The sequence below is a fragment of the Eurosta solidaginis genome, chromosome 4 (genome assembly GCF_040869045.1).
Source record: "Eurosta solidaginis isolate ZX-2024a chromosome 4, ASM4086904v1, whole genome shotgun sequence".
NCBI classification, from domain to species: Eukaryota; Metazoa; Arthropoda; class Insecta; order Diptera; family Tephritidae; genus Eurosta; species Eurosta solidaginis.
The window spans coordinates 47,049,050-47,063,801 of record NC_090322.1 but is presented as its reverse complement, the minus strand read 5'-3'; the positions used below and the strand labels follow the sequence as shown (position 1 = coordinate 47,063,801).

Below are 14,752 nucleotides of genomic sequence, written 5' to 3'. Positions count from 1 at the left end.
ACACAAGTTGCGTAAGCCTCACGCGGTGGTTACTACAGGTACAGGGTCTCGAGATATAGGTCAAAACGTGGGCCAATCAATGCCTAGACAGTGTTTATACAATATGGATATCAAATGAAAGCTGTTGATGAGTGCTTTAGTACTGAGTAATATATTATCCAGAGACGGACTGGGACTGGGATTAGGACTAGCACTGGGACTGGGACTCGGAGTGGGACTGGGACTGGGACTTGGACTTGAATAAAATACATACCACCCTCTGGGACAGGCAATAAGGGATGCAGAAGAATGAGAAGAAATTGAGAGAAGAGAAAAGAGAGAAGGAGATTGAGAAAGAGATAGAATGAGAAGAACGTGGAGATAGATGAAGCGAAAAAGACGGAGGGAGGAGTGAATAAAAGGATTAGGAAAAAGTGAAGAGCGGGGAGGGCAGAGTCAGACGGAAGAAGCTTATTAAAATGTATGCAGATAGGCCAAATTTAGGGCAGGACAACGTCTGCCGGGTCCTCTAGTACTTTATTAAATTTTTTCAAATATAGAAGTCTCAATAAACATTTGATACCAAAAAAAAATAAAATAAAAAAATAATGTAAGGCGCGATAACCTCCGAAGAGATCTAAGGCCGAGCTTCTCTTCCAATTTGCGTCGTGCTCCTCTTGATTTTTCCCTACAAATTGGCCGGACGGGACCTACATGTTTTATGCCGACTCCGAACGGCATCTGCAAGGCAGATGAGTTTTCACTGAGAGCTTTTCATGGCAGAAATACAATCGGAGCGCTTGCCAGACACTGCCGAGGGGCGACCCCGCTTAGAAAAATTTTCTTCTAATTGAAAAATTTTATTTCTAAAATTTTGATGTTGCTTTGCCCGGGAGTTGAACCCAGGGCATACGGTGTGATAGGCGGAGCACGCTACCATCACACCACGGTGGCCGCCGCCAATACCAAAATAACTTTTTTTAATTATTACAATAGTTCGAAATGAAATAATTAAAATTTTTGAAATTTTTTCATATACTTTCTTGAATTTTTTCAAATCTAGAAGCTCTCAATTTATATTTACACATACATACATATTGGGTTGGGTCGATTTGTATGGACGAAAGTTAACCGATATCGCGCCATCGATTTTTCGATAGGATTTGGGCTCAGGAAAAAAAGTTCCACTACGCATACCCAAAACAATAAATTTCGAGCCTGCGAAACAAAATGGCGAAAGGGTCAATTTTTCGACCAAAGCACTCCCCAAAACCCAAAAAATATGTTTTTTTTTTCAAAAAACTGTTGTAAAAACGTTGGCGATAACAGTTTTTTGAAAAAAAAAATATTTTTTGGGTTTTAGGGAGTGTTATGGTCGAAAAATTTACCCTTTCGCCATTTCTTTTTTGCAGGGTATGCGTGGTGGACCTCTTTTTCCTTAGCGCAAATCCTATCGAAAAATCAATAGCGTCATATCGGTTAATAAATCGACCCGGTCTAATATACATATTTAAAAAAAAAAGTTTTAAAACATTTTGCTTAATGAAAAACAATTGTAACGAAAAACTACACGGTTCTGAAAAATAACCCGGATCCACTAAATAAATCCACGAAAGTATCCGATTCTAAAAAGTGCTCTCATCCTCAAAAGTACCCGGTTCCGAAAAAATACGCGACTCTGAACCGTTTTAAAAAAAGATCTGGTTGTTTTAAAAAAGTAGCCTTTTATTTAAAGCACCCGTATCCGAAAGAAATACCCGGATCGAAGGACCATTCTTTTTGAAAAAAGTACCCGGTTTTAAAAAAGTATATTCTTAAATTATCAGGTTCTAAAAAATCGCCTTCGTAATTTTCCGCTACTTTCAAGTTCTCAAAGTCCTTTTCTACTTCCCCTGCTTTTAGCGTATTAGAGTTACTGTCTTTAGTACTCCTTTTTCCAAGGCGAATATATACATATATGTAAATACTGCCAGGAGGGTGGAGCCGTGTGTAGAAGTCCACGAAAGTTGTGAAAGCTTCTGACCGCCATACACCTGGGAATGGCCAGAGCGATTCTTTTTCATGCGGTTCGAGCAGCTCTCTACTTCCGATCGCTTGCGGCCAAGTATCCTCTGGGTAGCCACTGAGCATCCGTTTAGTGGTGAGCGAATGTGAGAAGGCGACAACCTGGCTAGGCCACTCTGACATACTCGGTTTAAGGGCTAGCTAGCTGGGGGATCTTTCATTGGCAGCGTCTGTCCATTACGAGGTGCGGCTGAAAGCGGGCATGTGTCTTGGAACAAGCGGCTCGCTATATAAACGTGCAAATAATATTTTCATCCCCGCTCAGCGGGTTGTGCGCTGGGCTTGGGACCCGCCACGTAAAACCACACTCCAATGAAAGGAAAAAACAAGCCTCGGTTGCCTAAAAAGACAACCATCTGGACATCCATAACCGTTTAGACCGTAAAGCGCCAATTAAATAAATAAGTAAGTAAATACTGCCAACGCTCCAGGAGATTCTCTCCAGCTCTGCGTGCAACACATCTTCCGATTCCTTATTAATATGAAAAATGTAGTTTAGTAGATGTAGTGTATCGAGATACATGAACTACCTTCCAATCCCGTGTTGATATATTCAGGTTTTGACGCTGCAGTATGTTTAGAGTATTCTAAGGTTTCGTCACACATGGTATCCAAACCTTGGCCTTTCGTATCGTGCTGATCAGCCTTCTTATCTTTGAAGTTCTGAAGCAACACTCTACAGGCATTCTGAACTCCCGTTTTTGGTGCAAGTCATTAGTTTAACTCCATTGTACCATCCAGCTGCTTCGAGGGCTGGTTCATTATACGTAATTTTGATCATGATAATAATCAGATTCCCTTCTGCGAATAACCATCTTGCAGCAGACATGTGCTCATTGAGGTTGTTGCAATCTGTTTGTGGGTCCAGTCAGTTTTTTATGTTCCTCTCAGAGTCTCAGCATTACCGCCCCTTAATTTTACCGAGTCTGTTCGTCCCTTTCTGTCTTTACTTTGTATGCCACTATTTCCCTCCTCTTTCTGCATTACAGCTTTTGAGACACATGGCTTTTCAGTACTGGTGTGGTTCCTGTTATTCCGGCTAGATCGCCTCCTGTTTCTGGGGCTGGGATGTTTTTATCCGCCGGGTTCAGCCGAACGCTGCCTCTTGCCTGTCTGGGCTTCTTTCTCCTCGGTACGTTGCAAAATTGAGGATTTCGCGTAGCAAAGCACTTTTCTTCGACATTTTTCCACTGTCTCACGGACCAGTACCAAATGATTGCCAGTTGGGTCGACCACTGCACCCAAGCGCTATATAATGCTGCCCGAGAGTGTTTGATCGTTCTTCTAAACTCTTTGTCTCATTCCCTTTCTAATGATAGTTCTTTATTCAGGGCCCGTATTATGTGTTACGATCAGTGACTGAAACCCACTTTCACTGAAGCGATAACTATGCAACTGTCAAACTTTTCTTAAAAATAATAATAAGTTATGGATCTGACGAGTTCTATTTGTCACCAGTTCAAATATGCCATTAATCCGATCCACCATTTCAAAGCTATTGGGATTTAAGAAATGAGTTTCGATCACGGATCGTAACACGTAATACGGGCCCAGGTTGCCAAACAGTTCCTTTATAGAGAACACTGACTGCATACTATCATCGCTATCTGCGTCCGAATCATCTTTGATAGCGATTTCCCCTTCCCGGTCTTGCGATGCTATCACCTTTTTCTTTTCCTTAAGGTTTCCTTAAAGTTTAAGTTTGCAAGTTCATCTTGGTCTACGTACCCGGCGGATCGAGCTTTGCGGTCTTATTTTATATATGAGGATAAAAAGCCGTCCGCTACAGCAGCGCCACTTGATGTGCGTCTTCATTACTTTCCAAGGCAGACCCTATCCGCTCAGCGTCATGGAGTTCGACTAAGCCTTCACAACAATGACAACTTGCCTTTTATACTGAATATTTTTTGAAAGCCTACAGTGCCCGCAAATTTACTTTTTGATAAAACTATTCAACTAATATACATATATGTATGTACATCACACAGTCACTACTAGTCGAAATGGGAATTTATTTTCATACTCAGAAATACGCAGAAGGTGGGCTTTGCGGCACTACTATAGGCTTAAGGCACAGTATCCCCATCATAAGATACTAGCAGCTCATCTTGACATTTCCTTTATCTCTCTGTTCTCTATGAAGCGGCGTCGCTTCCCTGCAAGACATGAAAGTCAGATTCAGCAATCCATTATAAGATAATTTTTTAAAATTAATATTGTCAACGATAGATGGCAAGCCTATTCAATACCATACAGATAGCAAGGCGATAAACACAAAAGCATGGGAGAAGGAAGAAGATTAAAGGAAGTATCGAGTGACAAGTCAAACGGACAAGACGTGGCATTTTCTTTTTAATTTTGACAATTTGTCGAGCTCGAGGCCATACAATATTAAATAACAAACAAATAAAACTGTTTATTTGTATATGTTATATATTGTCGTTTTTTATTTATCGATATTTCGACTTCAATTAGAAGTCATCTTCAGGAATCGTTGGATGTACCAGATCGATCTGGTACATCCAACGATTCCTGAAGATGACTTCTAATTGAAGTCGAAATATCGATAAATAAAAAACGACAATATATAACATATACAAATAAACAGTTTTATTTGTTTGTTATTTAATATTGTATGGCCTCGAGCTCGACAATTTACAAACATTTTTACAAACTAAAGGCCAAAAAACCAACAAAAGAATTAATTTTGACAATTTATATTTCATAACTTTATTATCTGATTAAACTTGAAATATTAGTAATTAAATCCATTAATCACTGCGTGTTTCATTTCGGAACGATACTTTAACATCTCAGAAGGTGGATTTGATATCCATACGCCTACAACGAAAGAAAACGTCAAAGCAGCGGCAAGAGTGTACAAGTGTAAGTACACAAACGACGACAATCTTCCATTCAACGGCAGCGCAAACGTGCACGTAAAAGCAAAACGGCGCATCGTCAATTTGGACAGCAGGGTTTCAACGACGCAGCTAAGTACACAAACGACGAGAATCTTCCAGTCAACGGCAGCGCAAACGAGCACGTAAAAGCAAAACGAAACCACAGCGAAACACCAAGATTACATTAGAATCGACACTCCGATCCAGTACAAAGTTGAGCGAATAGAACGCAAAGCAACGAAAGAATTGAGGAAAGTTGTACACGAGTGTCTATATAGAGACGTCGTAACTAATTGCAAAAACACTGTATTTGCCTTTGCAAATAAGTGTCTCAACAGCCAACGTAGAGTGCGTTTGCATATATTCGGAAAAAAACATCAGTTCAACAAAGTCGCCAGTTTATTACAAGCAAAGGTGACGGCGCAGCGGGAAAGAAAAAATTATCTGATTTTACGAAGAAGCCGACGTACAAATTTAAAAACGAATACATACATACACCAATTGTTCAGTGTGCGACCTGGAAGGTGAAGAGGAGTTGCAAAACAAATTTGAAACAGTAACGAGCAACAAAATAAAGGAAACAAATCACAGTGGAGCCTCTGAACAAAAGGACGGTGAAATATTTTTTTTAAGAATATTAGTTTTCTACTAATAAAATATTTTTTTTTGTCACCATGATAAAGTTAAATACTTTAAAGGTCACTCAATTGGACACGTTGTTAAGGGCTAATGATCTACCAACGGCTGGCACCAAAACAGTTAAAGTAGAAAAATTACAAGAAGTTTTGGGTACGGATGAAATAGATCCGGTTCAGCTGGAAGATGATAGTGCGATATCCACAAATGATTTACAAATACAATTAAATAGTTTGAGAGAGGCAATGGCAGGTTTAACAGCTGCTATAAGTACCATTAATTGTAACCCAGAAGCTAGATCAGGTAACAATGTAAATCAACAAACATCAAACAACAACGATGGTGTTAGGCCAGGTTCAAGTGTTGCGAGTTGGGAATCTGCGGATGATCGACGAACACCATCATGTGCAACGATGAGGATTCAGGATATGATAGGGGTAATGCCTGAATTTGACCCGTTCAAAGGTACTACGACAGCAATACAATTCATAAATCGAACTCAATAACTGCAACAATGCTATGGTTGGAAGGAAGATATGGTTTTGATTGCAGTACAGCACAAACTGAGAGGCATGGCCAAGCAGTGGCTGGATGCACAAAATGTTTTTAGTTCATGGTCAGAATTTGTGCAGGCATTTGAGGCGGACTTTCCGACAACGCATAATGCGGCTGAAACTCATAAAACGCTTATGAAACGCAAACGCAAACCCAACGAAGACTATCTGGAGTATTCTTATTCCATGTTGACTATAGGACGACAAGGTTTGGTGGATGATGTTTCCATCAACACACATATCATCGGCGGGCTTAACGACAGTGTATTAACTAAAACATTGGCAACGATGAATTTTACTTCTTGCAGTCAACTACTGGTGGCACTCAAGAATTTAACAACGGTCAGCAATGTATCGGTGATTCCAACGACGTCGACGGTTCAAACGATGAAATCAGAAGCAAAATCAAATGCGAAGCACACAACGATTAAATGCTTTAATTGCAACGAGTATGGTCACATTGCAACCAAGTGCCCACAACCTCAGCGCAAACCACGGTGCACGACCATGGACAGCTCTCAACGAGAGGCGACAGTATATATAGTTGCTGATGAATTACTACCCTACGATGTTTTATTGGGTCGTGACATTTTACAACAGGACGGGTATCACATGGTGATTGGCAAAAGGGTATTACGTCTGGAAGAAGATAAAAAGGCGGAGTTTAATATATCTAGCTCCTTATCGGAAGAAGATAAAAGCAAGACAATAAATCTTTTATTAAATTTTAAGCAATGTTTCGCAGAAGATATTAATCAAATTGGGAGATGCAAGAATGTACAAATGACCATAGACGTAAAGACGTCAGAACCAATAATTGGTAAGCGGTACCAGGTTCCGTTTTCCCAACGACCTATGTTATCGAAAATTTTAAAGCAATTGCTGGACAACGACATTATTCGTCCAAGCAATTCCCCTCACGCTGCGTCGGTACTTTTGGTAAAGAAGTCTAACGGAGAGAGTCGAATGTGTATCGACTTCCGAACATTAAACGAAGTCACGGTCAAAAAGAATTACGTAATGGCAATCGTGGAAGAACAGCTTTCGCGCCTAGCTGGCAATAAATATTTTACGACACTGGACATGACATCAGGATACTACCAAATTCCTATGAATGAGGAATCAAAGAAGTACACCGCATTTTTAACACACGAAGGATTATTTGAGCACAACGTTATGCCTTTCGGTCTGGTGAATGCTCCAATGGTTTTTCAGGAGGTTATTGTAAATTTGATTAAAACGCTTAAATGCCGCGATAAAGTGGTCAACTACGTGGATGAGGTAATTATAGCCACACCGTCAGTTGAGGAAGGCATCGATGTACTAAATGAATTTTTAGAAGCTGTGAACACAGCTGGGCTTACGCTTAGACCCTCGAAGAGAACATTTTTGGCAACGCAGGTACAGTTCTTGGGTCATGACATTGATTCCGACGGCATACGTCCAGGAGAAGGCAAAACAAAGGTGATTGAAGAATTTCTTAAACCAACAACACTTAAAGAAGTACGACAATTTTTGGGAGTAACCGGCTATTTCCGAAAATTTGTCAAAGAATATAGCATTTTAGCAAGGCCATTAACATTGTTGTTGAAAAAGAACTCAGAGTTTATTTGGGACAATGAACAGAATGACGCATTTGAGACATTGAAATCAATCATAATTACGAAACCGGTCCTAACGATATTTGATGCGACGAAACCACATGAAGTGCACACAGATGCGAGCTCTCTGGGGCTATCCGGTATTCTGATGCAAATCGACTACGAACATGAATGGAAACCGGTGTTCTATTTTAGCAGGCAATGCAAAGACGCAGAATGTAACTATGCGAGTTACAAATTGGAAGTTCTAGCGATTGTGGAAACATTGCAGAGATATCGGATGTATTTGATTGGGCATCACTTTAAGGTAGTTACTGATTGCAATGCTGTAGCGTCCACAAAAGCAACGACGCCATTGTTACCACGGGTAGCGAGATGGTGGCTCAAATTACAAGAGTTTGATTTCCAGTGCGTTCATCGCGCAGGGGCGAAGAATATGTTAGCGGATGGGTTAAGTAGATGTCCATCACTTCCTTCAAGAAAAATGACAACAGTTGCTGATTCCATATACCGCGTGGTAGATATTGACAACGACTGGGTATCAGCAATGCAAAGACAAGACGATGTGTTGAAAGACATAATCGCTGTACTCAATGGAAAGGCAGCAGCAAACGAACGTCAACTTAAAGAGGACTATGAATTGCAAGGCCAACGATTGTATCGCAAAGTTAACGGAAATAAAAGGCTAGTTGTCCCACGAGGTGTTAGGTGGCGTCTCGTAAGATCGTGTCACGATGAAGCTGGTCATTTTGGCTTGGATAAGACATGCGAGCGTCTATCGAAAGATTTCTGGACTTACATGTACTTTGTTTTTGTAAATCGATAGACTAATGTCAAAATCGTACTGCGCCGGAAGTTGATATATCAAATCATATTAAAAAAGTTCAAATCAACTGTCACCGTGCTGCCACTTTGTATAATTCCGCCATGACACCGTCAAGTCGTTTCAATTTTTTCTTGCTATCTCTTCCTCTCTTTGCTTATATGGCACTTTTTCAAGAAACATTTATAAAAGTAAACGCGAATAGAAAGCTCAAAAGGGAACGCCAACAGAGTGGAATTCAAGAATTGTAAGGTGTAAAACGGACGTTAGGGGTGGATACTTCTTGACGAACCAATTTTTGGCTGAACGTATTTTTCTATGAAATTATTCATTTCTGGCGATGTGGTCACCGCACTTTATCGAAAATGTTTAACTCGACAGATGTTACAAAAGCTGTGCAATATTGACTGTGAACTACTGTAAAAATAAGTTACACACACACGCATATGCACATACACATTAATGTACGACATATGTATACATAGATTCCCTGCAAAAAATGCGATTAGTCTAGGATGAATCCGGGATGAGACGCAAAGGATTATGCGACCAATGCCAGTTTTGATCTCTTTATATGAGTTCAACTGTTCCTTTTTGTTTGAGCATGTCCTATGAAGAGACTAATTGTACCCATTTATACCCGAAAGGGAACAATAGGACCAATCCCCCCTGTACATATATGGGACATATGAAGACTACTCCCTTTTCGGTTCAATGAGTACCAAATAGGGACCAGTCATTATTCATTTCGTTGCGGTTTTTTTATATCTTTCATGAACATGAAATGGTATATTAACTTTGGTCCGATGTTTGTAACGTTGAGAAATACAGAAGATAGACCAGGCATGCTTAACCAACGAAACGATATCATTTCGTTACGATAATCAACGTTAATAAACGAAACGAAGTCATTTCGTTTCGTTTATTAACGTTAAGATCGTCAAATTAACGAAATGATTTCGTTTCGTTTTCTGCCATATCAAAACGAAATCAAATCGTTTATGTTGATTATTAATTTCAAACTATGCTGGCAAAGCTGATTGATGGCGGAGTCATTAAAGGTGAAAGCATTATCCAAGCTGATTGCAACTTTTCTCATGAATTTTGACAGTACGAACATTTCTCAGAGTATTTTTGACATTACCACCAACGAATTACACAAACAAATTACATAGAGTTTGTGTGTGTATGTGCGCTCGTTGTTGCCACCTTACGGCTTCACCATGGCTATAGCATTTCCAGCATAATTCAAACATAAAGTATCAAGTTTTCGTTAACGTTTTTAACGTTAACGAAAGCTTTTCCTTTCGGTTAAAAACGAGATACAATTTATCTTGATAATTTCTTTATCGATAATATTTCGAAGTGTTTCAACGGAAACGGTGGAAATTTTTTGATAAACGATTAGCTTAACGTTAAGGTGCATCCCTGAGATAGACTCACCATTAAGTATACTGAATTGATCAGGGCGACGAACTGAGTTGATATAGCCATGCCCGTCTGTCCGTCCGTCCGTCTGTCTGTTTGAACGCAAACTAGTCCGGTAGGATCGGACCACTATAACATACATCTCCCATACAACCGATCGTTCAGATAAGACGATTTTGGTTATTCCTGCAGCAATTTAGAAAGTATAAACGTGAAACCCGGTGATATATATTTTAATATATCATAGAAGATTTTCTGAAAAAATCACTTTGATCGGAGCTATATATAGTATATATCCCATACAACCGATCGTTCAGATAGAAAGATTTTTGACCATTTCTCCCTTAATTTCCAATATAAAAACGATAAACTTGGTGATATTTATTCTAATATATCATAGAAGATTTCCTGTAAAAATGATGTCGATCGGAGCTATATATAATATATATCAACATAACCGATCGTTCAGATAAGGGGGTTTTCTGCCATTTTTTTATATTTATTTTAAAATCGTTTAGGTATGTACATCTGTTCACTATATATTTTTATACTCAGTTGAGCAGAGCTCACAGAGTATATTAACTTTGATTGCATAACGGTTGGTTGTACAGGTATAAAGGAATAGAGATAGATATAGACTTCCATATATCAAAATCATCAGTATCGAAAAAAAATTCGATTGAGCCATGTCCGTCCGTCCGTCTGTCCGTTAACACGATAACTTGAGTAAATTTTGAGGTATCTTGATGAAATTTGGTATGTAGGTTCCTGGGCACTCACCTCAGATCGCTATTTAAAATGAACGATATCGGACAATAACCACGCCCACTTTTTCGATATCGAAAATTTCGAAAAATCGAAAAAGTGCGATAATTCATTACCAAATACGCATTAAGCAATGAAACTTGGTAGGTGAGTTGAGCTTATGACGGAGAATAGAAAACTAGTAAAATTTTGGACAATGGGCGTGGCACCGCCCACTTTTAAATGAAGGTAATTTAGAAGTTTTGCAAGCTGTAGTTTGGCAGTCGTTGAAGATATCATGATGAAATTTGGCAGGAACGTTACTCTTATTACTTTATGTCTGCTTAATAAAAATTAGCAAAATCGGAGAACGATCACGCCCACTTTTTAAAATTTTTTTTTTTTAAATTCAAAGTTTAAGAGAAAAGTTAATATCTTTACAGCATATAAGTAAATTATGCCAACATTCAACTCCAGTAAGGATATGGTGCAACAAAATACAAAAATAAAAGAAAATTTCAAAATGGGCGTGGCTCCGCCCTTTTTCATTTAATTTGTCTAGGATGCTTTTAATGCCATAAGTCGAACAAAAATTAACCAATCCTTGTGAAATTTGGTAGAGGCTTAGCTCCTAGGACGATAACTGTTTTCTGTGAAAAAGGGCGAAATCGGTTGAAGCCTCGCCCAGTTTTTATACACAGTCGGCCGTCTGTCCTTCCGCTCGGCCGTTAACACGATAACTTGAGCAAAAATCGATGTATCTTTACTAAACTCAGTTCACGTACTTATCTGAACTCACTTTGTATTGGTGTACAAAATGGCCGAAATCCGACTATGACCACGCCCACTTTTTCGATATCGAAAATTACGAAAAATGAAAAAAATGCTATAATTATATACCAAATACGAAAAAAGGAATGAAACATGGTAATTGTATTGGTCTGTTGACGCAAAATATAACTTTAGAAAAAAACTTGGTAAAATGGGTGTGACACCTACCATATTAAGTAGAAGAAAATGAAAAAGTTTTGCAGGGCGAAATCAAAATCCCTTGGAATCTTGGAAGCAATACTGTACGTGATATTACACATATAAATGAATTAGCGGTACCCGACAGATGATGTTCTGGATCACCCTGGTCCAAATTTTAGTAGATATCTCGAAAATGCCTTCACATATACAACTAAGGGCCACTCCCTTTTAAAATACTCATTAACACCTTTCATTTGATACCCATATCGTACAAAAAAATTCTAGAGTCACCCCTGGGCCACCTTTATGGCGATATCTCGAAAAGCCATCCACCTATAGAGCTAAGGCCCACTCCCTTTTAAAATACTCATTAACACCTTTCATTTGATACCCATATCGTACAAACAAATTCTAGAGTCACCCCTGGCCCACCTTTATGGCGATATCTCAAAAAGACATCCACCTATAGAACTAAGGCCCACTCCCTTTTAAAATACTCATTAACACCTTTCATTTGATACCCATATCGTATAAACAAATTCTAGAGTCACCCCTGGTCCACCTTTATGTCGATATCTCGAAAAGGCGTCCACCTATAGAACTAAGGCCCACGCCCTTTTAAAATACTCATTAACACCTTTCATTTGATATCCATATCGTACAAACAAACTCTAGAGTCACCCCTGGTCCACCTTTATGGCGATATCTCGAAAAGGCGTCCACCTATAGAACTAAGGCCCACACCCTTTTAAAATACTCATTAACACCTTTCATTTGATACCCATATCGTACACAAAAATTCTAGAGTCACCCCTGGCCCACCTTTATGGCGATATCTCGAAAGGGCATCCACCTATAGAACTAAGGCTCACTCCCTTTTAAAATAATCATTAACACCTTTCATTTGATACCCATATCGTACAAACAAATTCTAGAGTCACCCCTGGTCTACCTTTATGGAGATATCTCGAAAAGGCGTCCACCTATAGAACTAAGACCCACGCCCTTTTAAAATACTCATTAACACCTTTCATTTGATACCCATATCGTACAAACAATTTCTAGAGTAACCCCTGGTCCACCTTTATGGCGATATCTCGAAAAGGCGTCCACCTATAGAACTAAAGCCCACACCCTTTTAAAATACTCATTAACACCTTTCATTTGATACCCATATTGTACAAACGCATTCTAGAGTCACCCCTGGTACACGTTTATGGCGATATCCCGAAAAGGCGTCCACCTATAGAACAAAGGCCCACTCCTTTTCAAAACACTTATTACACTTTTCGTTTGACACCCATATTGTACAAACGCATTCTAGAGTCAACCCAGGTCCACTTTTATAACGATATTCCGAAATGCGTCCACCTATAGAACTTAGGCCCACTCCCTTTTAAAATACTCATTAACACCTTTCATTTGATACCCATATAGTACAAACAAATTCTAGAGTCACCCCTGGTCAACGTTTATGGTGATATCTCGAAAAGGCGTCCACATATAGAACTAAGGCCCACGCCCTTTTAAAATACTCATTAACACCTTTCATTTGATACCCACATTGTACAAACGCATTCTGGAGTCACCCCTGGTCCACTTTTATAACGATATTCCGAAAAGGCGTCCACCTATAGAACTAAGGCCCACGCCCTTTTAAAATACTCATTAACACCATTCATTTAATACTCATATCGCACAAACAAATTCTAGAGTCACCCCTGGTCCACCTTTGTGGCGTTATCTCGAAAAGACGTCCACCTATAGAACTTAGGCCCACTCCCTTTTAAAATTATCATTAACACATTTCATTTGATACCCATATCGTACAAACAAATTCTCGAGTCAGGCCTGGTCCACCTTTATGGCGATATCCCTAAATGGCGTCCATCTATAGATCTATGGCCTACTTCCTCTTAAAATACTCTTTAATACCTTCCATTTGATACACATGTCATACAAACACATTCCAGGGTTACCCTAGGTTCCTTTTACAACATGATAATTTACCTTATTTTGTCTCCACAGCTCTCAACTGAGTATGTAATGTTCGGTTACACCCGAACTTAGCCTTCCTTACTTGTTTATCTTATACAGCGCATTATTTGGAGATTATGAATGGCATAAGATTATTGTTCAGCCCCATTCATGAAAGGTATAAAGTCTTCGGCATAGCCGAAGACAGTCCCGTCCTTACTTGTTTTTTCTTGTAAATATTTCTTAAAATTAGCTAATATGAACTGTACCCGAAAGGGACTAAAGGGATCAATTATGCCAATATGTATGCAAAAGAGCTCATTCGTAGACCAATCTATTTAGGGCACGTTTTTTTTCAGGTTAGTATACAATTTAGATGTGTGCATTACTGAATTCCACAGTTGAGTAATGAAATCGCAAAAGCTTTTGATATGAAACAAAAACAATGTTTTATTCAGATTAAAATAAATGTGCGCACCTAATCATTTATTTGAGCTCTATTTGTAAACATGTGTGAATATGCATGTATGTACGTGGAACAGTCACAACACACAGCACGATAAATTAATAAGGAAGAGATATTTGGAGGTTAGTAGGACACACAATGAATTCAGTCGTTATCTGAAAATCTACATCAGTAATTATCATGGGTTTGTTTAGAAAATAGAATAATTGAATGGATAAGAAAATGTTGAAAATTGTTGTCATAACACGAAATTGTTGTAATTGTAATTATTATTTAAGAAATATGTGCAACATATAATTACGGAAACTTATTATTAGTTTTGATTAGTCAGAGATTTCAATCAATTACTCAGCAACTGACTATACTATTTATGACTATTTATTTGTCATTCAAACACGAAAATATGAAATTAATTATTACAAAATTACATTTTTTACGTTTATAAATACTTATTTATTAAGAGTAATTAATATGTATGGAAATAATGGGTATTTTGGAAAATATAATTAAATCAGCTGCCAAGAACTGGTCTATTTGATATATGTATATGGCAGAGAATGCAGGGATTGGAAGTAATGAAAGTTGGAAAAAGAAAAGAGAAGATT

At 38.6% G+C, this 14,752-nt stretch overlaps 1 protein-coding gene across 6 annotated transcripts in view; it reads left to right on the top strand.

Moving 5' to 3' along the window:
• spri (sprint) overlaps positions 1-14,752 on the top strand; it is a 1,202,745-nt gene that overhangs the window by 651,007 nt on the left and 536,986 nt on the right. The gene's annotated exons all lie outside the window — the stretch shown is intronic.